Source organism: Bos mutus, chromosome 6, assembly GCF_027580195.1.
Source record: "Bos mutus isolate GX-2022 chromosome 6, NWIPB_WYAK_1.1, whole genome shotgun sequence".
Lineage (NCBI taxonomy): Eukaryota > Metazoa > Chordata > Mammalia > Artiodactyla > Bovidae > Bos > Bos mutus.
The window spans coordinates 11,207,272-11,232,789 of NC_091622.1; the positions used below are offsets into that span (position 1 = coordinate 11,207,272).

The 25,518-nt window shown below is 40.8% G+C and overlaps 1 pseudogene; it reads left to right on the forward strand.

Moving 5' to 3' along the window:
* The first annotated feature begins 22,979 nt into the window (after window positions 1-22,979).
* On the forward strand, window positions 22,980-23,909 carry LOC138988263 (small ribosomal subunit protein uS2 pseudogene; annotated as a pseudogene).
* The last annotated feature ends 1,609 nt before the right edge of the window (window positions 23,910-25,518 follow it).

The window sequence follows — 25,518 nt, forward strand, 5'->3', positions numbered from 1 at the left end:
TAACAATCTGTCACCCACTCAAACTCTTATCTTTCACAGTTTATTACATAAAAAGGAAACAAAAACCTTACTTTTGATATAAGAGATTTGAGTCTGTATAAAGATAACATTCAACAGGCAGCAGTATAACCTGGAGAATTATGACATAAGACTACCCTTTAGCTAGTGGTATTCAAACCGGATTCCTTAAAACCCAACCTTAATGGTAATTTTTTTGGGGAAACGAGAATCAAAATAGACAACACAAGAGGACACATCTTTTAATCAGAATTTTCTTTTTAACTATGATGATTACTTATAAGGTTTTGAATGAAAAATGTTTCAGCACTAGATAAATAAATAAATAATTGGTTTGAAAATCACAACTAGAAATCAGAATGAAATTAACAAGACCATGGTGGAATTATCATTAAGGAGGAGCTACCCGCTTAATGTCATGGGACTTGAAGATATAAAAGTCAGTCAGAACATGCTCCTTGTTTTCCAAAGGGTAAATAGTACTATAAATCAATCTCCAAATAACTTACTCCACAGATTAACAAGCAATGTAAAATATGCTGATTTGCTAAAAGCATTTGGCTAGGGCACTGACCTCTGCTATGTTGTGTTCTATCGCTTTTGAATCATATTTTTACCAAGAATTGATTGTCTTTTTCATCAAGACCTGTTACATCACTGTAATTGTCAGCATAATTATGTAATTTAAATATCGTATAAACAAATAAGTGAGTATACAGCATCTTTTCTATTAGTGTTTTTGAAATGTTATATAGTTGTGAGGTACTAAAAAAAGGTTGCTTGCCAAAATTAAAGTAAACAAGGCAAGTCTTAAAATCTGGAAAATTTATAAAATATAGGAATTTCTGAATTAGAGCTCTTTTCACTCCACTTTTGAGAAAATAAAACTAGATGTGTTTTTTGTGTGAGAGATGGACACAGACAGATGTCACACTCAAAGGAAATGCCTTCTCCCCAAACTGACCATTAAATGTACATTTATATGATTTAAACTAAAATAAAATGTTTAAGAGATTTATACATCCTTACTTTTTTGTTACTTCAAATAACATTTTTAAACAACCAATCAACTATTATATCCCAAGAGTTGGGTAAGACAGCTTCTACTCTATATGCCAGGAAGGGAATATATTTAAGTGGGAATTTCCTAGCATTAGATACAATGAATGAAAGAGATTTTGAGACCCTTTTTTTTTTTTTAAATCAGGAAAAGTATTCCTGCAAAATGACACTTAATATGTAAGGAGGTATGGTGCAGTTTCTAGCAATATAGTCTTAATGTTTGTATGGCAAGCATAAACATGAAATCCAGAATGTACTAACAGTTCAAAACTTCCGTTTCCGGTAATGATTTAGCACACCACATTCAGAATGCACTAAAAAAAGTTGCTGCTCAAATAGAGCAGCAGAAAGGAGATTGGGGTGTGTCTTCACTCCATGCATCTCACCATAAGCTTCTCTAGTGGGTGTCGGGTAAAGTGGTGCCATTGGTGCCTTACTCAGGTTCCATTTTCCTGGATGCTGCACTCATTAGCCAAGGGTTGTGAGTGATGAAGCTGCTTCCTCCTTGAAAGAAGTAACCACAGGGAGATAGAAAGCCCCTAGCTTGGAGACCTCTGCTCAACTACAGATCACAATGATTAAATGGCCCGAAGGTATTGGTCAGGTTCCATGTATTGGAATGAACCAGAAAAGAATTCCTAGGAGTGGATATTGAGGCTGCTGGGTCAAGCAGGGAGATGGATAGTGGAGAGTTTGTCAATAAGGAGGTTTTAACATAGCTCCAGGATGATTCTAACGTGCTGCAAGATGGCTCTTGAAAGCAGTGTACATGATAAGTCGCTTCAGTCAAGTCCAACTCTTTGTGACCATATGGACTGTAGCCCGCCAGGCTCCTCTGTCCATGGGATTCTCCAGGCAAGAATGCTGGAGTGGGTTGCCATGCCCTCCTCCAGGGGATCTTCCCAACTCAGGGATCAAATCTGCTTCTCTTATGTCTCCTGCATTGGCAGGCAGGTTCTTTAATACTAGTACTACCTGGGAAGCCCTCCTTGAAAGCAGCAGCTCACAGGCAATGAAGCGGAGAAAACCAGCAAACTGGAAGAAGGAATTTGTGCTCCACTTCCTATGCCATTAGGCTTTGTGCATCTGGAGGCTCCAATTCCTAGAGCAGGGCTGTTTTTACCAGGGTTTGTGGTAAGAGCCTTCCCGAACCTATGAATTTTACAGCTCTCTGGTCACTTCTCATACCAAAAGGAAAGTAATCAGACAAGTTACATACTGGCATGGTGTTAGACCTCGTTATCATTAGGAGGTAGGGCTGCTGCTAAATTGTAGTGAGAAGCAGGAATTTATGTGGCATAGAAGTGATTTATTAGGCTGTCTCTTGGTATGTTATGCCCGTGGAAAGTGTAACTAAGCAAATTTCACAACTACAGCCTGATGAAAGGATATGGTAACAGGTGCCTCATGATGAGTGATAAAATCTTCATTTGCCCAATGAGTAAGTCACACAGCACTAACCAAAGGGGAAGGAAATTTAGAATGTGTCATGCAGGAGGGAGATGCTCAATATCAGTTATAATCTCAGGACCAACTAAAGCATTAGGAACCATAGTTCAACCTACTAACTCTCCTCTGAAAAATTTCCACAGGATTATGATGAATTATAGTCCTGGAGAACTTGGCTTGGGTGGTGTGAACATAATATGAGAAGCTTGATAACAAAGTGTCTATAGTCAATAAAACTAGTATTCTGACCAGCTTCACTTTACCATCCAGTGCACCCACCCCCAGCAGATGTGAGGGTTGGCTGACAACAATGACCAAGTTGCACCTTTTCCGGAAAATTTCTCCTGGCTGAATAAGAGCCACCTTGATCACTTGGATATGGTCTTCTTACCCCTCCCGCCTCAATATAGGATTGTGAGATTATGATCTCAAAAGCTGTTCTAGAGCTTTACTATGAGATTTGACTAAAGCTAGTCTCCACCTGAGAACATGTTTCTGCTTGCTTGACTTTTTTTTTTTTAACTCAAATTTGCATTCCTAACTCATCTTGTCTCAAGAGCAACTTCTTAATAAATCATTTGAATAAGAATCCTCACTCAAGGCTCTGCTTCTCAGGAAACCTCTGTAAGACATGAGCTACTAATTTTTTATTTGCTTGCTGCTGCTGCTGCTAAGTCGCTTCAGTCGTGTCCAACTCTGTGCAACCCCATAGATGGCAGCCCACCAGGCCCCGCCGTCCCTGGGATTCTCCAGGCAAGAACACTGGAGTGGGTTGCCATTTCCTCCTCCAATGCATGACAGTGAAAAGTGAAAGTGAAGTCGCTCAGTCATGTCCGACTCTTAGAGACCCCATGGACTGCAGCCTACCAGGCTCCTCCGTCCATGGGATTTTCCAGGCAAAAGTACTGGGGTGGGGTGCCATTGCCTTCTCCCTTTTATTTGCTTAGGGTGTGCTAAATAACCTTTCCTTTTGCATTGTACTGACTTTTATTAGTTATTTTTAAAAATATAATAAGAATCCAATCTTTACTTCTCTGTATTTCTTATATCATCAAAAATGAACAGAAACACAGACTTGAAGAACCAAATACTATGGATATTCAGTTTTTTAAAAATCCTCAAATTACTATTTCTTTTGTCTTAGAACATACCTGCATGAATTAAGGGTTTTGTATTATTTGACGATGCTCCTCTTTTGCACAACACGTGTCTTCTCATGAAGAGAAGATATGCATTGCTCAGAAACCAGGGAACCAATAAAGTTAAGGCTGTTCAAACTCAGTTCCTTGGGCTCCTAAGTGGGAAGCACTGGTTGCAAACTATCCGCTGTTGATTTCCAAACAAACTGTTTGTTTTCCTCCATTTAGATATGGTATATCTTTAACATTTCTGGAGCATTTTAGGAGTGTGGTTAAATTCTTTCCATAACCTGTTTGTGATAGTAGTGTCAGACACTTGAAAGAAGCCGGTGTTAATACTGAGTATGTATCTACTTCAGTAATACTTTCAAGGTTATACTCACACAGAAGTATTCAATCTTTATTCTGCCAACCTCAAAACTTTCTCTGGAAACTCCATGCTGACGACAGTCAACTCTTGTACTTTTATCTTTGCATTCAAGCCACAAAGGCAGAATCGTAGCAAATTTTATCAACAGAAATTGGTGAGATAGGCTTATACAATTACTGAAAATTTTAAAGTGACTTGGCATGTTCCACACAAATTGACAAAGTTCTCACTTTATCTGAATCTATACTTTCGACCAACCCAAGGCGAAGCAAATTTGAGGTAGGGTGGAATTGAAGTGGGGGTCACAGAGCTGTGGAGTGAGTTGGACCCAGTGATCTGCAAAACCCAGCTGCACCAGGCTATAGAACCCTATGACCTTTTGGAGATTGTTCTAAACATTCCCTATTGTTTACAACACAAATGAGTGGTTACATGAGAGCATGTCACTTGGAGATTTATGCAGCCATGAAATTAAAAGATGCTTGCTCCTTAGAAGTAAAGTTATGACACAACTAGATAGCCTATTGAAAAGCAGAGACATCACTTTGCTGACAAAGGTTCATACAGTCAAAGCTATGGTTTTTCCAGTAGCCATGTACAGATGTGAGAATTGGACCATAAAGAAGGCTGAGTGCCAAAAAATTGATGCTTTTGAAATGTGGTGCTGGAGAAGACTCTTGAGGGTCCCTTGGATAACAAGGAGATCAAAGCAGTCAATCCTGAAGGAAATCAATCCAGTGAATCCTGAATATTCACTGGAAGGACTGATGCTGAAGCTCCAATACTTTGGCCACCTGATGGGAAGTGCTGACTCATTGGAAAAGATCCTGAACCTGGGAAAGACTGAGGGCATTAGGAGAAGGGGGCAACAGAGGATGAGATGATTGGATGGTATCACTGACTCAATAGACATGAGTTTGAGCAAACTCTGAAAAACACTGAAGGACAGGGAAGCCTGGCATGCTGCAGTCCATAGGGTAGCAAAGAGTTGAACATAACTGGGCTACTGAACAACAATAACTCTTATTAATAACAAGAGTTGGGATATATTTGCCTGGAATTTAAACACAATCCTCCTTTTGATACATTACCTTCCTTCCCAAAGTTTGAGCATGTGGATTTTTGACTCCCACTGCTGTCTCCTGAAAACTTTTGTACCACAAGCTTGGTGCTGAGCCACCACTCCTGTCAATATATTTCAAATGAAAAATTTGCTGTGTTCTCAGCTTCTTTTCCACCTAAGTTAATTGCATTATGTGAGAAATTTAAGAAGGCACTGAAGTTAATTTTGTCCCTGATTTTGACTTACATTTCTTGGCAATAAATGCTTCCTCATAATACTTCTTTGAACTATACTGGTTTCCTGGTCAAGTTCCATGTGTCCTCTGCATTGTTCAGATTTTCATAAATCCTATTACTTAGTTCAAAGTCTTTAAGCAGTCTACCAGAATGGGTCATGCAAACATGACACATGTATCCTTACTACATTCCACTCTTTCAAAGACATATTCTAAAATCAGTAACAATAAGTTAATTAAAAACAATAAAACCAGTAACAAATCATGCACCAAGATTGATACCTACATCCTTGACTTGCAATTCATATGTGACTTTAAGAAAAATGTCTGGGAAACTCTCTAGAACTTGAAGGGTAGCAGGATATACCAGTACAAGATATGACTATAAGAGATCTGGACATGCCATCCCCAAATATGCACCTTGGTATATTGATTATTTTCAGTTGTACATGCTTAAAAAAATAAATGTGGGGAGAGGCCTTCTCTGTACTGTCTTTATTTGCCTAAATACAAATCTATCAAAAGAACTCAGTTGTCATAAATCCTCTCCCTGGGAGTTTCACAAATGAAGAGAGACTGACATCCCAGGAGAGGAGACTAAAGCGTGATAACACACTTCATCACAAACTATCATTCCTCTCATCCACTCATCTTTCTTAAAAATTATGTATTCTCTCATAAGACACCTAGAGGGGGCTTTCCTGGTGGGTCAGATTGTAAAAAAATCTGCCTGCAATAAGGGCAACCCAGGTTTGATCCCTGGGTGGGAAAATCCCTTGGAGGAGAAAATGGTAACCCACTCCAGTATTCTTGCCTGGAGAATCCCCATGGACAGAGGAGCTTGGTGGGCTACAGTCTATGGGGCTACAAAGAGCCAGACATGACTGACTAACACATAACACACACACATACACAGTTCAGTTCAGTTCAGTTCAATTGCTCACTTGTGTCCTACTCTTTGTGACCCCATGAACCACAGCACTCCAGGCCTCCCTGTCCATCATCAACTCCCGGAGTTTACTCAAACTCAAGTCCATTGAGTCAGTGATGCCATCCAACCATCTCATCCTCTGTCATCCCCTTCTCCTCCTGACTTCAATCTTTCCCAGCATCAGGGTCTGTTCAAATGAGTCAGCTCTTCGCATCAGGTGGCCAAAGTATTGGAGTTTCAGCTTCAACATCAGTCCTTCCAATGAATATTCAGGGCTAATTTCCTTTAGGATGGACTGGTTAGATCTCCTTGCAGTTCAAGGGACTCAAGAGTCTTATCCAACACCACAGTTCAAAAGCATCAATTCTTCCCTATTAGTATAGTATTTAAGTCTAAATCCTGAGCCACCTCTTTCAATCACTCATTTTCCCCTTGCTGTCTCTCATGTATACATGAGGTACACATGTTTATAAATATCTGTTTTTCTCTTATTAACTGTCTTTTATTACAGACGTCTCAGCTAAGAACTCAAAGGAGTAGAGGGAAAATTATCCACCCCACACAAGCCTATGTTTTGCTTCTTAATTTTCACACTTGAACATTTGCATAACACATTTTTTTTTGTGGTTCAAAATTATCATCCCCAACTTTTGCCTCTCCTCAAAAACACTTTAGCTTTTAGGACCTGGAATAACAAACAAACAAAACGTGAATATGTGCATGCTAAGTCACTTCAGTCATTTCTGACTCTTTGTGACCCCATGGATGGTAGCCCACCAAGCTCCTCTGTCCATGGGATTCTCCAGGCAAGAATACTGGAGTGGGTTGCCATGCCCTTCTCCAGGGGATCTTCCCGACCCAGGGATGAAACCGTGTCTCTTAAGTCTCCTGCGTGAGGAGGCAGGCTTTTTACCTCCAGCGCCCCCTGGGAAGCCCCAAAAAACACAGGGGCTTCAAACTGATTTGAGGGTGGTGGTTTCAGGTGACCTGTCCATGGTACAAATGAAAGGGCCCCTAATCACATCTGCTCCAGCCCATTTCCTTCTCTGCCACACCACTAGTGGATACGCCTTTCACTTGATCTGAAAGCAATTTATCTTTTTAAAAAATAATCTTTAAGAATCCTTGCCAAACAGCTTGGGCTTTTAAAACACAGCACAGGTGACATTTCTTGTCAGAAATTTTGGAAGGATACCAACAAAGTAACCTTCCAGCATAGCCTAACTCTTGTTCTCTCGTTAAAGCATTTATCTCAAATTCTGGTCTCACAAACTGACTCCAGTTGTGAAATCATTACTGAGCATTCTGTGTACTTTACTTGAAAGTATTTTCTGTTTTTTCTTTAGTTGAAATAAAAGTGATGTACAATATTATGCTAGTTTCTGAAAGTATTTCTAAACTGATTTACAATTTGCACTAAAACCATTTTTCCTCATTGGCACGTTTCATTAACAATTTAAATGATATGATGGAATAATCCTTCCATTAGAAATAATGAATATTTTGATATAGAAATAGATTTAGACATATTTATATATATATATACCATGCTGAACAATCTCAGGAAGTAGCATCTGCTTTTCTGTTACAGGTTATTGCAGCATTTTTACCTCCACCAAAGAGAAGATAATTAAAGTCCATAATCATATGATTAAAACCAGCCAGGAAAATGGACATAAGCAGATAAACTTTTACTTTTGTGTTTGCATCACTGCAGGATAGATATATGAAAGTGGTTTTCTCTTTCATTAACTTTTATCCAAAATGTATAGGGTTTTAGTTTTGAATACTTGGACCACCTTATACAGTCACCCACTGACTGTGGTCACTTTCATCACAGTATTTCTCCAGCAAGTCTCCATCCTTTTAACCGCTTCTTCCCTTGAGGTCTTGTACTTGGTTTGTGTTTTGGATTGTTGACTAGTAATCTTTGTACAGTTTTGTTATTGGATAGGATCCAAAATATATGTGTGTATGTGTGTGTATTAGGAAAAATTTGGGGAGGCAATGGGGGTGGAGGGGCAGTTACACTCTGTGTTGGAACAGGGAAGCCAGAGTCTTATGGTGATCTGACTTATTCTTAGGTCTATATGGGCTTCCTAGGTGGTGCTAGTGGTAAGAACCTGCCTGCCAGTTCAGGAGATATAAGAGACATGGGTTCGATCCCTGGGTGGGGAAGATCCCCTAGAGAAGGGAATGGCAACCCACTCCAGTATTCTGGCCTGAAGAATCCCATGGACAGAGGAGCCTGGAGGGCTATAGTCCATAGGGTCACAAAAGAGTCGGACACTATACAAAAAGTATTAAGCACTGGCAAGATTAAATCCTGCATTATTAATCTTAGATCATTTCTAGTGTACATTTATACTAAAATAACATTTCCATATTGTGTTGCAATATGAAAAGCCATTCTCTGTTTCCTAGGCTTATTCTGATACAGTATTTCACACTACATTGACCACTGCCTGCTGAAATGATGGAAGTGCATCCTGGATCTGGCAATCAAGAGCAGTCCTTCCTCAGTGACTCTGTCACAGACAGTGAATGACAAACTCCTACTTACTCAATCTACTCCTTGTCTGGTGAGTCCATTTTTGGTTTCTAAGAGATTGATCACCTTGAAGATACTGGGACAGATTTGTTGTACATAGAGAAGGCTATAAATAATAAATGGAGTATGAATAGAGTTTAGCATTGTACTCAACTTATTTAGTAGAATGATGATTCTATGCTCTTTAGTAAATAGTTATTAATAACATTCTTATCAAAACAGCATGTCAAGGTAGAAACCTATATAAAATCATCTTAAGAAAATAGGACAGACAGTTACATGTATAGCCAGAAAAGAATCACAAATCACAGGGAATATTTGGCACTACCCAGGAAAAAGATCTAGAATGCAGTGATATAATGGGTGCCCCTGGTTGCCCCTCAGACCAAAGGCAGAAGGGTCTGGGTTGAATGGGGATTGTGACAAATGAGAAAGAAGAGAGTTTGCAAAAGGAAAGTGAACAGAATTGATGAAAAATAGCTCTCCTTTTGCATCTTTGCTAATGGTTTGTTTTTGTGCGGTCAATCATAGTGTGTAAATGGAAAGAATTAAAGAAGGGAAAAATCTGTATTCATATTTAGCTTACTTCTTCTTCCCATGCCTACCATAGTAACTATTGGTATCTATTGTGGACTGAATATTTGTATTCCTCCAAAATTCTAATGTTGAAATCCCAATCCCCAATGTGATGATTTTCAGGGATGGAGGCTTTGGGTGGTGATTAGGTTATGAAGATGGAGCCCTCGTGGATGGGGTTAGCGTCCTTATAAAAAGAGACACCCAGAGAGGTCTCTCATTTTTTCCTCAGTCATATAAGGATGCCACTAGAAGACTTTGGTCTATGAAAGGAAGTGAGTTAGGTGTCTCCGGACACCAAATCTGCGAGTGTCTTGCTCTTGGACTTCCCAAACCTCCAGAACTAACAGAAATAAAGGCACGTTGTATAAGTCACTCAGCCTATGGTGTTTCTAAAGCAGCCCAAACAGACTAAGACAGTGTATAATATAGGAAAGTAAGTTACTTGAGCCCACGGACTTTATTCCGATTACTGCTATCCTACCTGCACCTATAAAAGTGCTGGGCACTTAGATATTATTCAATAATACTTGTTAAGTGTGTGAAAATGAATCAGTGAGTGAATGAATGAATGCATTATATACTGTAAAGCATTTCATACATGTACGAAGAAAGGGAGTTACCTCTAACAAACTCACACGTTCTCTACACAAAAGGTCCATTTGAAAATAAGAAGATATACTATTAGATAGTATTTTATCATTGTGCTGTGCTTAGTCACTCAGTCGTGTCCAACTCTTTGTGACCCCATGGACTGTAGCCCCCGAGGAGCCTCTGTCCATGGGATCCTCCATATATTAAATTAACTATAAAAAGAAGCTGGTGATTATTCCACAGGAAATAATATCACTGCAACATAGACCTTCAGAATGCAAATCAGAAAATAACTTTGGAAATGAGCATATGAGTTCATCTTATGAGGCTTCATACACATTTAATTCTGTGATTATAAGTGGAAACATCTTATATTATAGCTGGCAGAATCATGAACTTCACCCCAATAGGTGAATACAAAATCTACTGAACTGTGGAACTATTGAAAATAATGGATGGTATGAAGTGTATTTCATTTTCAGTAAAAATGAAAGGTATTTAAGGAAGTAAAAGACAAAATTGCATGTAATTTCTCTGCCTTACTCATATTTTCATACAGCTTCAAATGGTAAACATTTAGAGGGCTTTATGGTGACTCCTGCAAGTTGGTTTGTCATTGTTACATAAACCTGCACTTTAAAATCATGTCTATTACTTAAGGCAATATAATTTGGGGAAAATTTCTAACTCAATTTCTGAGTCAGTAAAATAGAAAAACAAAAAAAGATATTCATGCCAAGTATGAACTAAGAGAGATAACACATATAAATAATCTAGCACAGTGAAAGTCAAAGTCGCTCAGGCATGTCCAACTCTGCTACCCCATGGACCACACAGTCGGTGGGATTCTCCAGGCCAGAATACTGCAGTGGGTAACTTTTCCCTTCTCCAGGAGACCTTCCCAACCCAGGGGTGGAACCCAGGTCTTCCACATTGCAGATGGATTCTTTACCCGTTGAGCCACAAGGGAAGCCCAAGAATATTGGACTGGGTAGCCTATCTCTTCTCCAGCAGATCTTCCCAACCCATTATAAAATGTTTATAAATAAGAAAGACAATCTGGTTGCTGACGTCCTAGTTCTACACTATTATCTTGTGACCAAAGACCAACATTATTTGGGCCACAGGAAAATGAGTGTAGGGATTGCTGCTTTCTCTTGTGTCCTTTTCATGAAGGAGCACTTTGATTTCACTTTAAAGAGAATTAAATTCTACTAAGAAACATTTCTTAGGTATGATCACAATGAAAATGTCTATATTTAAATTCCATTACCTTCAGTTTTTAAGAATGAGCTGCTGCTTCTTTTCTTGGTGTTGCCAATGCTGCTGGAAGTTCTAACACAAATCGGTCAGCCCCCATGTCAGCTTTCAAGACAGTGCTTTGATGTGGTGGTGAGCTGGAGGCTATAGAAGAGTGTTAGAGAAGAACTCACTCTCAGATGACAGTGCTGGTCCTGGGGATCTCAGGCATGAACTTCAGCTGTATCATTTGTAAAATGAAATTAGAATGGGGGTGGGGGTGGTCCTAGTGTCCTTTAAATTTTAACAATGAATGATATCTCGCCATCTTAAATTCTTTTCTGTAAGGATTTGGATGCTAGTTGCCAACATCCGATGGATCATGGAAAAAGCAAGAGAGTTCCAGAAAAGCATCTATTTCTGCTTTATTGACTATGCCAAAGCCTTTGACTGTGTGGATCACAATAAACTGTGGAAAATTTTGGAAGAGATGGGAATACCAGACCACCTGATCTGCCTCTTGAGAAATTTGTATGCAGGTCAGGAAGCAACAGTTAGAACTGGACATGGAACAACAGACTGGTCCCAAACAGGAAAAGGAGTACGTCAAGGCTGTATACTGTCACCCTGTTTATTTAACTTATATGCAGAGTACATCATGAGAAACGCTGGACTGGAAGAAACACAAGCTGGAATCAAGATTGCTGGGAGAAATATCAATAACCTCAGATACGCAGATGACACCACCCTTACGGCAGAAAGTGAAGAGGAACTAAAAAGCCTCTTGATGAAAGTGAAAGTGGAGAGTGAAAAAGTTGGCTTAAAGTTCAACATTCAGAAAACGAAGATCATGGCATCTGGTCCCATCACTTCATGGGAAATAGATTGACAAACAGTGGAAACAGTGTCAGACTTTATTTTTCTGGGCTCCAAAATCACTGCAGATGGTGACTGTAGCCATGAAATTAAAAGGCACGTACTCCTTGGAAGGAAAGTTATGACCAACCTAGATAGCATATTCAAAAGCAGAGACATTGCCAACAAAGGTTCGTCTAGTCAAGGCTATGGTTTTTCCTGTGGTCACGTATGGATGTGAGAGTTGGACTGTGAAGAAGGCTGAGCGCCGAAGAATTGATGCTTTTGAACTGTGGTGTTGGAGAATACTCTTGAGAGTCCCTTGGACTGCAAGGAGATCCAACCAGTCCATTCTGAAGGAGATCAGCCCTGGGATTTCTTTGGAAGGAATGATGCTAAAGCTGAAACTCCAGTACTTTGGCCACCTCATGCCAAGAATTGGAAAAGACTCTGATGCTGGGAGGGATTGGGGGCAAGAGGAGAAGGGGACAACAGAGGATGAGATGGCTGGATGGCATCACCGACTCGATGACGTGAGTCTGAGTAAACTCCGGGAGTTGGTGATGGACAGGGAAGCCTGGCGTGCTGCGATTCATGGGGTGGCAAAGAGTCGGACACAACTGAGCGACTGATCTGATAGGTTTTGGATGCTATCACTCATGATTTTTTTTTTTCTGTTTATTTAGTCATTCTAGATATAAAAAAAAATGTGTATTTAGAGTAACATGCCATCAAATGGTAGTCATGTAATGCCCTCTTCTGGCTAAAGGTCAAAATGCAGGCTTTTTCTGCTAACATTAGTACCTGAAAATTTGCATGTTCTTAGTTATTTTCTATATATAAACTTTAAGTTATTTTTTCAACAACTTTTAGCCTGTTTATCTCTTACTAACTCTAAAAACAAATGCATTTTATTAGTGATGTAAGCATTCACTTGCTTAACAACTCAATTTAATAAATATGCTGCTGCTAAGTCGCTTCAGTGGTGTCCGACTCTGTTCGACCCCATAGACGGCAGCCCACCAGGCTCCGCCGTCCCTGAGATTCTCCAGGCAAGAACACTGGAGTGGGTTGCCATTTCCTTCTCCAATGCATGGAAGTGAAAAGTGAAAAGTGAAAGTGAAGTCGCTCAGTCGTGTCCGACTCCTAGCGACCCCATGGACTGCAGCCTACCAGGCTCCGCCGTCATAAGCAACCTAAAATAATTTCTTAAAAATCTTGGACTGTAATCTGTCTAGTTGGGATATTTTTGCTGGTAAAATTGATCAACTTAACTAGACCCACATTTTACATTGTATTTATGAAGGACAAAGTGATAGACGAGCTCTAAAGACAACTTATTTTATAATTACATTTTCCCATATGTTCGAGTTTCTGCTGCTAGATTTATGTGGGAGCTAGCTAGTGATTTGGAGAAGGCAATGGCACCCCACTCCAGCGATCTTGCCTGGAGAATCCCAGGGACGGGGGAGCCTGGTGGGCTGCAGTCCATGGGGTCTCACAGAGACGGACACGCCTGAAGCAACTTAGTAGCAGCAGCAGCAGCTAAATGATTTGTGCTGCTCCCTAATCAAGGCGTAATCACTGTGACACTATTTTATCATTATTTTTCTTACAGTTTTAACGATCTAAAAAAGTGACTATGAACCGTTAGCGCCACATAAGAATCACTTGGAGGTATGGTGAAGTGAAGTGAAGTCGCTCAGTGGTATCTGACTTTTTTCGACCCCATGGACTGTAGCCCACCAGGGCCCTCCAACCATGGGATTCTCCAGGCAAGAATACTGGAGTGGGTTGCCATTTCCTTCTCCAGGGGATCTTCCTTATCCAGGGATCGAACCCAAGTCTCTCATATCTCCTGCATTGGCAGGTGGGTTCTTTACCACTAGTACCACCTGGGAACCTATGCATTAAAACAAATAATAAATTTATTATCCTAATTGCAACACTTTTGAGAGTGAAAGAATTAACAATAATGCCAGGATATTGGCCTAAATTAGGGCTATTGAAGGTGAAGCAAAAGCACTGTCTTTGTATTTTAAAATGTATCAGCTGGAATAGTAGGAAGCTGAGAATCACTGTGGAAAATCTGCTTTTATCTTTATTTTCAATGGTGTTCCTTATCTTCAATTTACAATTTCTGTTGTATGGCAAATAGAAATCATCTTGAACACTGTATTCTCCTTGGAGCCAGATGGCCCAGTTTCAAATTTTGACAACGTGCTTAATTTTTCTGGGCCCCCCTTTGCCTTATCTGTGTGATGGAATTAGTAATAGTATTATAGAGTTGTTACAAGGATTAGAGAGTTGACAATTAATGAGTAAATCTGTAGTAAAACATTTAGAATAGTTTATCTGGAGCACTGTACTGTGTGCGCTGGTTGCTCAGTCGTGTCCAACTCTGCACCCACGTGTTCTGTATTCCCTCCAGGCTCCTCTGTCCCTAGATTTCTCAGGCAAGAGTACTGGAGTGGGTTGCCATTTCCTCTTCCAGGGGGTCTTCCTGACCTAAGGATCAAACTTGCGTCTCCCGCACTGTGCCATCTGGGAAGCCCAGAGCATAATAATAAACCCTAGTATGCATAATAAAATTATTAGTGACTGCGAGTGAACGATACAGTATTTGAATTTTTATAAAGTGTGAGCATTTAGGGGTTATGCATTTATTTCAGAGAAGCACTGTGGTAGGCAGCCTCTAAGATGACCCCCCAGAGAGCCCTGCCTCCTGGTGTTTCTGCCATCTGTAACCCCCTCCCCTTGATCGTGCGCTGGACCCAACTCTAATAAACAGAAAAAATGACGATGGTGGTGGGACGTCACTTCTGAGATTAGGTCGGAGAGAGACCGTGACTTGACTTTCGCTCTTGCTGCCTCGCTGTTTCTCCTCCTTTCTTGGATCTGTTTCTCTGAATGACAAGCAAGACGGAGGGTTGTGAGCACCCGTAAGCAGAGGCCCACATGATAAGGAACTGCCTCTGGCCAAACGTCAGAGAGGACCTTAGGCCTGACAATAGCCTTTTGCAGTAGCAAATGGTAATTTATAGATAGTAAAGAATCAAAACAAATAGTAGGAAGGTGTGCTTTCTTCAGTGTCTATACCTGCCTCCTCCCCACTCCCCCAAATCTAAATACTCCATATCAGGTCCATAAATAAAATCATCAGAATTACCAAATTAAAAATAGCTCAGGTTGTGCTTTGAAATGAGGAGATATTTGATTATAAACACAGCCTTGGTAGGAATTCTAGAATGGAAGTTAAACTCGCATTTTGAGACTAAGAATATAATCCTACAGTTTCATGTCAGTTTTACCACTTGGTGGCACCATAACGCCAGATAACACTTTTGTACGCTTCCATGTAAAAACCATAGGGTTTACATGGAAGCAATCTCTTTGAGAAACGTAGATAGAATGTATATTCTTAATTATTACATATAAGTACTCGCTCCAGTGATTACTTTTCATCTTTGCCAAGAAATTTTTGAAACATGTCAAAGAGAAAACTTTATATAATCATGAGCTGTTAGTGGAGGATAATTTGCTTATTTTTAATTCAAAAGATTTGAGAATATTTCTTAAAAAATACTTAATATATTTGTACTGGGAAAGATATAATCTAGTAAAAATTTAAAGATGAACATTAGGTCTTCTAAGATGTCAGTGTCTGGAGATTATGAGAAGGAAAAGTGAACCTTTGTCAACCACAAATTAGCACTTGCCAAGAGCATTTCCCAGCGACTGGACAACAACGACAAGGGCATTTACCATCTGCCTCTGCAGAGACTGAACCCTGAGCTGCTGCAACTGCGGACCTTCAACATCCCCTGAGGGGAGTTCAGGGTGGAGAGTGGGGCAGTCTGTGCTTCAGGGAAGCTGGCGGAACAGGTCTTTAGACGGTTAGTTATTTTCAGGAGCTGATTTCATGATCCCAATTTCCAGTGGTCATGTACGGATGTGAGAGTTGGACTGTGAAGAAGGCTGAGCGCCGAAGAATTGATGCTTTTGAACTGTGGTGTTGGAGAATACTCTTGAGAGTCCCTTGGACTGCAAGGAGATCCAACCAGTCCATTCTGAAGGAGATCAGTCCTGGGTGTTCTTTGGAAGAACTGATGCTAAAGCTGAAACTCCAGTACTTTGGCCACCTCATGCGAAGAGTTGACTCATTGGAAAAGACTCTGATGCTGGGAGGGATTGGGGGCAGGAGGAGAAGGGGATGACAGAGGAGGAGATGGCTGGATGGCATCACCGACTCGATGGACGTGAGTTTGGGTAAACTCCAGGAGTTGGTGATGGACAGGGAGGCCTGGCGTGCTGCAATTCATGGGGTGGCAAAAAGTTGGACACAACTGAGAGACTGAACTGAATCCTTACATCTCCTCATATCTAGAAAAGCACTAAATCCATTCATGGTGACACCAACTCCTCCTGACCAGCAGAAAACTTCTTGTAAAGTAAGCACTTCGTTGCATTGAATTTCCCCTTCACCAAAATCTTATATGTTGACCATCCCCTACTACCTCTTTGGAGGAGTCTCTCAGAGCTATCTGAGGTGCTGTCTCCTGGACTGCAGTACTCATTTTGACCCAAATACAACTTAACTCACAACTCTCACTTTTTGCATCTTTTTAGTCGACACCTTGGAGAGCAAAAACTATGAAAGTTTCTTGGATCAGGCAGTAGTAGAGGAAGACTGATTTTTGCAAAGAAGAAAGAAGACAACAGGTAGACGTGTTGGTCACGAGCAAACATAAAAGATGCCTAAAAGATCTATAATATAATCTTCATGGCATCTTTCCCCTGTTCCATTTTATTCACTAAACACAAGTCTGAAATACCTTTTCTGAAAACACTGGGGCCAACGACACTTTATTTTTATTTCTTTTAATGTCGTAGAAGCTTTATTTCCAATCCCAATATCTTGAAATAACCCAAACGCCTTTAAATGTATCACACATTTAACTGTTCCACATCATACAATGAAATACTCCTCAGCAACAAAATTAATAAACAATATATGCAACAATTTGGCTTAATATTATGGGAATCAGGCTTAGCTGAAAATGCCAGACTCAAAAGTTTACATACTATATGATTCATTTTGTATAAAATTCTTAGAATAAAAGAAAAAAAAAAAAGAGTGCACAGCTATTTCCAGAAGTTAGGGAAACAGGATGTATGCGCCTGTCAAGGGCAGAATGAAAGAACTGCTTTGTGGGACAGAACATTTATGTACCATGACTTCAGTGATGGACATACAAAAATCAACACGTGTAAAATATAGCATTATACACAAAAACATGCAAAATGTGAGGACTTAAAAAAACAGTGAAATCTGAGTAAGGTCTGTTCTGTAGTCTGATTTATCGTATTGTTCTCATCAGTCCCCTTGTTTGATAATGTACTAGAATTATGTTGGGGAAAATGTGTGATGCGTACATGGGACCCCTCTGGACTATGTACTGTTTTTGAAACTTCTTGTGAGTTTATAATTTTTACAAAATCCAAAAGATTTTTTTTCTGTGACTTTTCTTTTTTTTTAATTTTATTTTATTTTTAAACTTTACAATATTGTATTAGTTTTGCCATATATCAAAATGAATCTGCCACAGGTATACATGTGTTCCCCACCCTGAACCCTCCTCCCTCCTCCCTCCCCATACCATCCCTCTGGGTCATCCCAGTGCACCAGCCCCAAGCATCCAGTATCGTGCATCGAACCTGGACTGGCGACTCGTTTCATATATGATATTATACATATTTCAATGCCATTCTCCCAAATTATACAGAGTGAAGTAAGCCAGAAAGAAAAGCACCAATACAGTATACTAACGCATATATATGGAATTTAGAAAGATGGTAACAATAACCAACAACACTTTAAAATTAGAAGCTTTTCAGATTTTAAGAAAGGAAGGCAGTATTTATACCATATGCGTGTGTGTGCTTAGTCGCTCAGTTGTGTCTGACTCTTTGCGACCCCATCGACTGTAGCCCACCAGGCTCCTCTGTCCATACGGAGTCTCCAGGCAAGAATACTGGAGTGGGTTGCCATGCCCTCCTCCAGGAGATCTTCCCAACCCGGGACTGAACCCAGGTCTCCTTCATTGCAGGCAGATTCTCTACCATCTGAGCCACCAGGGAAGCCCATTATACCACATAGTATATGACATTTCCAGCCCATTGGAGGAGTCACCTTTAAATAAACATGAATCTCAGACTAGGTTCCACAGGAATCTGACTCTAAGACAGAGGTTCATGGAAGGACGTTTATCATTCCTGTGGCATGATCCAGATCAACATTCCTGAGGTTTCTGAGACCCAGATAACCTAGCTTTATGCAGAAAAATATTACTAAGTTTTTCCACCAAGCTTTTCCATTGACTACCAAAACTTGGGAAGGGGGCACCAAGAGGTACCCCAATGATCATCTGAGTATCAGACATATTGCTCCCTGCCTACTTTGTATTACTTCTGCTGGTGAAAATGGTCAATTACTCCTATCGACGTACTAACCCCACTCACTTTCTCGTCATTTGCAAGAGGAACATGATACATCCAGGAGGCAACCCTCAGCTGATAGGTGAGTAGAGGTCTTGTCGTGTCCTGGTGGAAATGCTTCTTTTTGAGGGAAGAGTACCCAGAGTGGCAGGGATGGGAACCACACATTTGCCAGGTGAGTCACTTGGACTGATGACAAGTGGGATTAATCCTGCTCCTGCATTTTGGTTTCTGGATTTATACATTCTATTTACTAGGGACACAGCATCATATAAAGTGAATTAAAGTGGACACTATGTCCAGAAGGAATGAAGTCATCGTAACGTATCATCTCTGAACTTGTACATACTTCCTTCTCCTGCGGCAGGCAATTCCGCTGCTCTATCTGGCCAGCAGCTTCTGTGTGGCACTGTGTGTAATACGACTGGTGGATCAAGTGTCACAGACCATCAGCAAACCCCCTTTTCAATAGAGTTGGTCCTTTGACCTGACATAACATTTGTGGAGTCTTGTAGTGATGACTCATACGTTTTATAGATCCTAGAACAATGGTGCTGGCTAGGGATTCATGGGTAGGAAAAATGACTCCATAACTGTAGTATGTCTGTTCTTGTCAAAATGAATCTCTATACCTTCCAAGGTGGAAGGAGTCCAGTGTATTCTGCTGGCCTCCCAGCGACCAGCTGGTGCCATAGAGACAGCTCAACAAAGGTCTCTATTACTGGCAGGTTGGGTGTTTTGTGGCTTCGGCAGGTAGCAGCCCATACTGTTGCATAGCCTCCAACTCTGTCATCACGGATACTTCTTCTACGTACCCAGTGTGTCAGCACTGGGGTGGATGATGACAGAGGCTGGCTCTTGTAAATGGGCTGATTCAATTAGATTTACCAGGGTGTTTAGTGTTGTTTTCATGGTGGAGATCTCTGGTGGGCATTAACACGTGATACAAATATGTCCACAATTTTGTGACCATACTCACATATCCAAACCCATGTTTCTAGCCAGAACTCACTGAAACTGACCTTTCAATATTTCTCTTTCCAGGACCCTGATCAGCCAAGCCACTTCCCATTGCCCAGAATTCCATGTATCTTCTAAGCTTGGACCACTTCTGCATCCCCACAAAATGGATGAGTAGGGCACTGCCTGAAACCTCTGATCATTGAGATGATTTCCTGTCATCACTGTCTTACCTTGAATGAAGCTATAGTAGAGTTGTCATCTAATTCTGTCTTGTACCCATATCCCCAGCTTACCCATTCATGAACCCAACCGTTCCATCAGCTGGTTGTAACTGATCTTTGTTGCAACCATAGATGTGAGCTGAGGAACAGGAGCTGGTGCAAAAGTGATAGATAGCATGAGGGTCATTATGATCAGTTGCACCCACCAGGCTTCTGATGGTTAAGCAATACTACCAGCCTTTATCGTGTGGGGACTTTACTCATTTCTACCGTTACTAGTGAGGTTAGCCTTATAACACATTCTCCTGCTTCAGGCTGCAAGAGAGAGTCACCACCTCAATTCTTAGTAATGTTGGTGCTCTTCTCACCATTGAAATCCTTACTGTATTGGAAAATCATGTGACATCTGGGTTATTTGATTTATTGCCTTTATTAATAGTAATTACAACTATAAATGTCATCATGTCACTTCAACTAATTTTCTGCTGCCAAATGAGTTTGCAAAAAGAAAAATAACTGTTGGATGTCAGAGGTCTTTGGATTTTAGAATTGTGGATAAGGCATTGTCAGATGGACAGAGAAAGTAGGAAAGACTACATTCTATGGGATTCCTGTGACAATCTTTTATGAACGAGGTGCCATGGTCCTATACCCAGAGACAGCAAGGCACTTTCTGTTCTCCACATGTGCCCATTCTCCTATGTCGATCCACACGCCTCTACACCAGACCTCCTTGAACTTGGTCTTTTAACCATTTTCCTTCCAGACTCCTGATCAGCCAGAACATTTGCCATTGCACATGATTCCATATATGTAGTATGCTTGGGCTTAGATATGTAGTGGGAGGTAATTCTGGCATATAGGGGCAGGAATGGAAGTAGGTCGGGAGCCTGGGGTCTCATGTCACAGCCGATCATTGCAACCAGTCACCTATGACTTGGTACCAATGTGGAACAGGAGGAGTAGCCCAGCTATAGTAGGAAGTTAGAGGGAAGACAGAAACTCCTGTTTATCCGGCGCCACTAGCTCACAACACAATTAGTGCTTATAATGAAATATAACAAAACATGAGTTTGGTTATTTAAGAATGTGTATCAAAGACAGAAAAAAAAATTCCCAAGACTCTTCAGTGTTCATATTTGTAAACTGTTGTCACCATAAACTGTTTACTTAAAATCTAATAAAACAAACTTTGAGAAAAACAATGGGGCAGCACACCAACATTTTATGTTTCTAGCACTGGTACATTCTTCTTAGTCTCAAATTTTGGGATCATTTGTGACATATCTCTTTAGAACGTACATTGAACCAATTCCTATCATTCTTCCCTTAAAAAGTTTGTGTGCATGCTAAGCAGTTCAGTCATGTCCAACTCTGCGACCCCATGGAGTATAGCCCAGCAGGCTCCTCTGTCCAAGGGATTCTCCAGGCAAGAACACTGGAGTGGGTTGCCATACCCTCCTCTAGGGGTTTCCCCAACCCAGGGATCAAACCCACATGTCTTTACATCTCCTGTGCTGGCAGGTGGGTTCTTTACCACTAGCACCACATCCTTTAAAAGGCATCCGACGCTTATTCATTAAATTTTGTTTCCATCTCTGGCTTTTGACTGCAGAACCTTGTCTCATTTTTCAATTATGAACTGATGTACTAATTGAGCTGTCCTTATCTAAACAACTCTGCCTACCACTGCTAGATTAGTTTCCTGAAAAACTATTTTCAGTACCTCACATTTTTTTTTACCAAAAACTATAAAAAAATAAATAAAAGCTGCTTGTTAAAACAATTTTAACAAGATCTTTGTTAAACAATTTAAAAAAGAAAGTCTAAACTGAGAAAGTATTTTAGCACCCCATTTGAGGGATTAGTGTTGAAGCTAGCTGTTACATAAAAGATGTTTCCAACTTTGCAAAAATCAGTTTCTAAAGAAAAACTGGAAAACATCGTGATCATTCACTATATAAAGACATATAAACCGACAGTGCACCTGAAAACCTGTGTGAGTTGATAATAATAAAAGTCCAAATTGCAGGGAGCGAGCTCCGCCTCTGGCAAAGGTCATGAGGAAGGAGGCTTGGCATACGCAAAGGCGGGATCAAGCCTCAGGAGTCTCCCTGGAAATTCTCGAGCAATCTACCCCCAAAACCAGAGTCTGCCTACTTTCTGCTTTGTGCTTTCACCTACACCTCTGACTTTACGGGGGGCTGTCCCCCACGACCTCTCTGAAAAAAGAGTTAGCTTACAGCTCCAGTTAATAATTCCTGGGTGTGACAGTGTTTAACCTACAAACTCCTTTGGAAATCCTCTAGCCTGCTTGAATAGGTTTTTCCGGCCACATGTGATTGTTCAGAGCCTCCCAACTGTGAGAGGCAGGAGATGTTCTAAACTGTCTAAACACAGATTCTTTTGAGTAGTTAAAAGATTGATTAGAAATTGTATTGGTGAAGGGATTTTCACTTGTTGAGCCAATGTTTGCTGCTAAGTTTCCATATCCCTTACCTGCTGTGTCCCTGGCAGTGTATTGATTAATATAGTTGGTGTAAGTAGTCGCTTTAATGTTTGTAACCTGGGACCCTTGAGTTAATTCTTTTTCTTGTTATAGCCCACCACACCTTTGCTCTGTAGGAATGCAACTTTATCTAATGCTTTTTGGAGGCTGGCGCCTGACTTGAGAATAATCACCTTTAGAGAAAAAGGCCTCCGGGCCAGAAGATGATGCAAATCACCTAAACTTTTGCATATGATATGTTTGCAGGAAGAAAGCCTGGCTTACTGCATGACTCTACCCCTTCCCCCCATTATCCTCTATGCATAACTTAAGGTATAAAAACTACTTTGGAAAATAAAGTGCGGGCCTTGTTCACCGAAACTTGGTCTCACCATGTCGTTCTTTCTCTTACCTTCTGGCTGAATTATTCAGCCTCTTTTCTACACTGAATTTCCTCACTGAGCTATCCTTATTTCAGCCTCTTTTCTCCACTGAATTTTCCTACTGAGCTATCCTCATTCTATTACTCTTTATATCCTTAATTAACGTTTAATTAAGCAATTGTTTCCTGATCTTCGCCGACGCCGTCCCCGCTTCGAATTCCCTGGATCAGCCGGGGCTGGTCCCCGGCACCAAATAAAAATATAACTCACTTTTCTGGGCTAACCAGAGAGGAGTCCACATAGCATTGTTCTGGGCTCCTATTGTAACTTAATGGGAAACTTTCATGACATCCAGAGATCTTGATGTTTTCCTAATGAGAAATAAGGATGCCCATAGATTCCTTGCAGCAGTAACCCACTAGGTGACATTAACCTTGACTTCCAAATGGAACAGCATATCTACCAAAAAAAAGTGGAATTTAATTCATAAATCTGTACAGAAACTGGGAAAAACTTAGAAGCTTTTGCTGGCAAACTCAGCTGATACCAGTATCATATAACCCAAGAATACTGGCGATTGAGCTGTGCTAAAGTTTGCAGCTGCCACTGGAGCCACTCCGACTGCTGGCCACTTAACTCCTGGAATCTTCACCAGCCAGATCCAGGCAGCCTTCTGTGAGCCATGATTTCTGGTGGTGACTGACCCAGGGTTGGTCACTAGCCTCTCACAGCGACACTTTATGTTAACCTGCCTACAGTCACTCAGCAGAATACAGACGCTCCTCTGCACCATGTGAAAGCTCTAGTGAGGATGACAGAGACCATCCTCTACAACAAGGGGGCTCACTTGGTAAGTCTGATGTGGTGGATGCTGACCCAGAAAGTTCGGCACAAGCATGGCACCTTCTCCTGTGAACACCCATGGAAGGTCACATGTAATCTCTACTTCTTCAGAGTCCCTAAAGGGACTGAAAAGGAAGCTCAGGCTGTTGCATTAAAGACTGTTACAAAGGAGGGATTTCAGGATGAATGAACTGCTCCAGTTCCCAAATTTACTGCTACTCAATCCCAGGTCCCAGGCTGGGCTGAAGGTGGGGTGTCCTCAGTGCCTATGCAGCAGTTTCCTGCTGAAGAATGGAGAGCTCCACTCGCCACTGGAAGACTGGTCTGCAGTTCCCACTGCTTGGGCTGCTGACTGGATAGTGAATGGAGGCAGGCATTGGAAGAAAAGAAGTCCCCAGGGCATGAGCAATTTTCATTTTAGCACAGGATAACCTTTCGTGACACTCATATCATGTTAAAAAATATACTACAATATTAAAAAATAACAACCTGAATTACTTGATGAAAACCATGAGAAAATAACAATGTCTATTGGGAGCAACAACTCATAGAAAGCACCCTGGGGGTGATGCACTGACCATTTGGTGGGGAAAGGGGTTCAGTTTCAAAGTCTTACCCATAATATATAGGGACAAGTGGTCAAATCTTAACTTTTTAGTTGTAGGTGGAATTTACATAAAACATTAAAAGTGGACATTCCCCCAATTTTGTTTAATGTACTCTGTGCATGCTTGCTAAGTCATGTCTGACTCTTTGCAACCCCATGGACTGTAGCCTGCCAGGTTTCTCTGTCCATGGGATTCTCCAGGCAAGAATACTGGAGTGGGTTGCCATGCCCTCCTCCAGGGGAATCTTCCCGACCCAGGGGGTGAATCCACATCTCCTGTGGCTCCTGCATTGCAGGCAGATTCTTTACAGCTAAGCCACCAGGGAAGCACTTGATGTATTCTGATGATGATCAATTTGAAGGAGAAACGCTCCTTCCAAATCACTGGCTGCTCAAAGAAGCAGCCAGCCTCTTTCATGTCTTAACTTTGATGACTGGCTGAACCAGAAGTGTTTTCCTTTCTTGTCGGTGGAGCTTTCCAGCCACCCATCGCTTCTACGGTTCAAAACTCTTTAATGTGAATGTCAATTGTTTACTGCAAATTGTGGTGCCCAAAACACTCAGTGTTCCATTTTCTACTTCAAGTTTCAAACAGTCTTCAAGAGTTTTATTCATCAGCTTCTGCTTTGTGGCTGTATCTTTGAAGCTTCCAAGTTCTTCTCCAGCTTCGATCACATAAAACTGGAATTAGTGGACCATCTGATGGTCCTCCATGAGTCTTTCCTGCTGCTTCTGCTTGGTGGAGAAGTCTGTGTTGTTTCCTGATCTCTTCCACCCAGTTTTTTTCAACATCTGAACTCAAAAGTTTCTGCATCACTTTGTTTTCCTCCCAGTTCTTTCTCTTCTTTATCATGAAGTTCTTGCTCTAAGAATCTTAGTTTCTTCTTCCTTTTTCCAATAATTTTTAAGCAGGTGAATTCAAAAGCCTAAATTCTTCACTTCTGTTTGTCTCCTTGGAAGTCAATTCTCTCAAATGTAACTTTTAAACCATCACTCGTAAGAAAGAATATTAGGAAGGCTCTTAACTTTCTTCTTCTATGCAGATTTTTGCTTCTCCTCCTCTTCCTCAATTAAGCGCTAGCTCTTTGTCAACTTTTGGCAATTTCTTTAATTGGATTCTTCTTGCACATGCTTCTTTTGTCTTTTGTGGATCTTATCTTTCCCATATCCTTCATAAGCACACGGATTATTGTGCATTTCATGAGTCTTACAATAGAGTTATATCCATGAAAAATTCATGCATATAAGCCCAGAGAAAAAGTGATCCAACAGGATATGTGAGCCCTATATTTTGAAGGGCTTTCTTGGTCACAAATTTATAATCATCAAAATTTTGCTTTCTGTATCCTCTCCTAATTTTTCTGTCAAGTTGTCTAAGAAGGAACACATCATCTGGGAGCTGAACCCAAAACTAGATGACTGGTTTGTTACAA